The sequence below is a fragment of the Cryptomeria japonica genome, chromosome 10 (assembly GCF_030272615.1).
Source record: "Cryptomeria japonica chromosome 10, Sugi_1.0, whole genome shotgun sequence".
NCBI classification, from domain to species: Eukaryota; Viridiplantae; Streptophyta; class Pinopsida; order Cupressales; family Cupressaceae; genus Cryptomeria; species Cryptomeria japonica.
The window spans coordinates 439941539-439945991 of NC_081414.1; positions in this window are offsets into that span (position 1 = coordinate 439941539).

Here is a 4453-nt window from a genome sequence, read left to right on the forward strand (position 1 = left end):
AAGAGATTGAAGATTACAAATACCGACATGGATGGCTACAAGATAGAACTGGTACTTTCACTAGTTTCTCTCCCTCCATCACCAAAACAGTTGTGCAAGCCATCAGAGGCTATGAGAACACAAACTTCAGCTCCAAATACCATATATGATGGTCTCTTTGTACAACCCTCTACCTCCCTAAAAGATGTAATGGAAGAAGATGTTGTTCTTAACTGGCTCTTTAATGAGGAGGTACGATATTGTGAGATTTCCTCTAACCAATATGTTTCTGGCTACAAGATGATTCAACGCATGGGATATTCAGGTACTGGTCCCCTAGGTAAACATCAAGAGGGTATTATTGAACTAATTTAGCTGCAAATAAAGTCCACAAATGATAAGGCTGGATTGGGGTACAATCCGAAAAAGACGTCAGATAAAAACATGTTTCTAAGTCTAAGTGGTAGAAAAGGATATCGCCTTCAACATTACAGGAAGCAGACGCTCAACAAACAAAAGCAGAGTGTAGAAAAGAGAAAGAGGAATCAACAGTCAAGAAAGAAGAAACAGTTAGCACTCAAGATCTGATGGTGTCAGCTACAACAATACAAGGAGTTGAAGTTCCAGAGGATATAAGAGACGAAGTAGAAAGAATCAGAGAATTGTTTGCACCACTAAAAGTTCTAGTCACATATACTAGCAAGCAGCAAGTAGACGATTCAGAGACTGACTCAAATGAGTATGAATGGGGTCCTGACCACCTCTTAGATACATCCAGTATAGAAACTCCAAAAGAGTCTAGCTGTGTCATAGATGATATTCAAGAGCTGATGCGCATAAAACTAGAGAAGGAAATACAAGAAATTAGACAAAAGAGACAAGCAAATTATGAACAAGGACTGAAGGAAGGAAGAGTACGAGAAAGCTTTTCATCTATGTACCCCTATGCTAAAACAAAACGAATCAGGTATAACACTACACAAGAAGAGTTAGAAGCTACAGAACAAGAACCAGTTTTCAATCCAGAGGAAGCTAAATGGAGTAGACGACAACAATTCACATAAACAACAAGATCATGTCAACAAGTGTGTCAGATACAAATGACAAATGAAGCACAATATGAAGGAACTTGCAGCATTAAAGATGTTGGTGTTGATACCATACATACACTTACTAAATCACTTGAAGAAGACTCAAAAACTTCATCCGATGACTCTGATGACATTCGTATTCAAGACAATATCTACTCAGCCTCAAATTTTGAACCATCTGATACAAACAATGAAAATCTATCTACTGATCTTATCATTGTTAAATCATGATATGACATCCAATCTGGCATAGGGAACGACACTACCGGTATGTCTATTGGATTAGTTCAATTAAATATTAACGCAAACTTTAATAATCATGTTCTGACTCTTCCTGGTCTCAAGACACTTACACAAGGTATCCTTTTGGAACTCAATTTTTCGATCCGTAGTTGTGATGACAATACCATGAACGCTCTCGAACTTGTCCAACATTTATCCTTACTACATCCAAAACTAATTGACTATACTTTACAGAACCAACCCATGAATATACCTACTTTTGCCAATGACTATACGTTAGTCTTTTATCTCAATGCAATTGAACCCATGTACTCTTCCACCAGAGAACAAAGTGAAAACATGACTGGAGCGGCTATCAAGTATCTTAGTCGCAAAAACAAGAAAAATAAAAATAAAAGATTTGATGGCAAAAACCACATTGTGGCAGTGTCGGAATCTAAAAAAGAGAAAATAAAGGACGTACCTAAAGGTGAAAACCTCTCTTAGGCGCCTGAAGGTGAGATACTTGATGTACTGCCAAGTCATTTCCAGGAAAGGTCCTCCATATTGATCGAGCCAACTCAGCCAGTGAACATTGGGAGTCAAGAGGCGCCACACATCATTCATGTAGCTCAATCACTATTAGCAGAAGAATTGAATGATTTTACTCATCTATTCTCAGAAAAGAAAATAAACTTTGCATGGATGTACTCTGATATGCCAGGCCTAGATCCTGATCTCATCACGCACCATCTTTCTATCACACCAGAAGTTAAACTAGTCAAGCAAAAACTCCGTAAGATGCACCCACATGTCGCACTGCTGGTCAAGGCTGAGCTAGAAAAACTATTAAAAGCTAGATTCATTAGAGCTATGGATTATACCGAATGGATTTCAAACATAGTACCTGCATCAAAGATAGACAAATCTTTCAGAGTTTGCACTGACTTCAGAGATCTTAATAAAGCTTGTCCGAAGGATGAATTTCCATTACCAAATATTGTTACGATAGTCGAAACGACTGCTGGGTATGAGATGTACTCACTAATGGACGAATTCTCCGGATATAATCAAATCAAAATAGCTCCTGGAGATCAAGAAAAGACAACTTTCACCTATGCATGGGGAACCTTTTGCTAGAATGTCATTCCATTTGGGCTAAAGAACGCAAGAGCAACCTATCAAAGAGCAGTTACAAATATCTTTCATGACATGATGCATAAGAATATGGAAGATTATGTTGATGACACCTTAGTGAAGACTATGAAGAGATCCACACATATTCAAGAGCTAGGTCCTATATTAGACAGAATGGAAAAGTTTAAACTCCGGTTAAATCCAAAGAAGTGTGCATTCAGAGTAACATCTGGTAAACTACTTGGCTATATCATTTCAAAAAAGGGAATTGAGGTTGATCCTGAGAAGGTCCAAGCTATAATGGAAATGCCACCTCCGAAGAACATCAGTCAAATGAGAAGTCTACAGGGACGTCTCCAATCTATCAGACGCTTCATTTCTCATTTAGTAGACAAAGCTCAAGCTTTCACAAAAGTATTGAGGAAAGGAATAATATACAATTGGGATCAGGAATGTGAACAACACCTTCATCAGATAAAAGAGTACCTGTCTAATCCACCAATATTGATGCCACCTATTCAGGGTAAACCATTGATCTTATACATATCAGCAACTGATTCATCACTGGGGGCACTTCTGGCACAACAAGATGACAACAAAAAGGAACGAGCTATTTATTACATCAGCAGAACATTGGTGTCTTATGAAATGAACTACACTATAATAGAGAAAGCATTCTTGGTATTAGTCTTTGCATCACAAAAATTGAGACACTACATGTTGGCGCATTCAGTCAAGCTGGTGGCTAAAATTGATCCACTCAAGTATCTACTCAACAAAGCAACACTAACAGGAAGGTTGGCAAAATGGGTCATGATCCTTATAGAGTTTGACATTGAATATGTGGAATGCAAAGCCATAAAAGGATAGGTAATTGCTTATCAACTTGCTGAAGCTCTGCTTGAGGACACTCAACCGCTGCATATAGAGTTTCCAGATGAATCAATAATGCATCTTACTCAACAACCCTGGAAGATGTTGTTCGATGGGTCTTTTACTCAAAATGGTTCTGGTGCTGGAATATTGTTTATTACTCCTCATAATTATTCAATCCCAAAGTCTTATAAGATTCTATTCCCTTGCACAAATAATATTGCAGAATATGAAGCTTTGGTAAATGGGATAAAGCTAGCTATTGAATGGAAGGTTGCAGAATTACACATCTATGGAGATTCTCAGCTGATCATAATTCAAATCAATGATACATATCAGACTCAAGATGATAAACTGATGCCTTATAAGAGAATGGTTGATGATCTTAAGAAGTATTTTGCTTTTGTATCATTCCAACAGATTCCTAGATCCGCAAACAGAGCAGCAGATGCTATGGCCACCTTGGCATTTATACCTGAGTTACACGAGTCCAATTTTTGCTTTGAATTCCTGGTGGAAGAGTTACATTACCCGGCCTATGATTCCCTTGAGACCTAAATAGTCTATGCTATTATTGGACATGACTCATCTCGATACAACCACATCTACTCTTATCTACGAGACCAAATTATCCCCGGAAACCTTACTCATAATGAGAAAAGAAACCTAACTCGAAACGCTTCACGATATGTTATCATTGCTAATGATCTGTTTAGACGAGGTTTGGATGGTACATTTCTTAGGTGTCTAGAAACTGAAGAATCTAAACGTGTGTTATTAGAATTTCATGAAGGTATTTGTGGATCTCATTTGAATGTTCTTACTTTAGCTCAAAAACTATTACAGACTGGCTACTACTGGCCAAACATGGAGAAAGATGCTATTAAATTTGCTAAGACCTATGAAAAATGTCAGCTACACGAAAATCTCATACATGCTCCAGCAAGGGATCTTATACCCTTCACTATACATTGGCCTTTTTAGCAATGGGCCTTTGATCTCATTGGTCAGATATATCCTGCATCATCTAACGAACATAAATTCATCATAATTGCCACTGAGTATTTCACCAAGTGGGTAGAAGCGGTTCCACTCATCAAAAAAATTGGTAAACAAGTCACCTTGTTCATCCTAAACTATATCATCTGCAG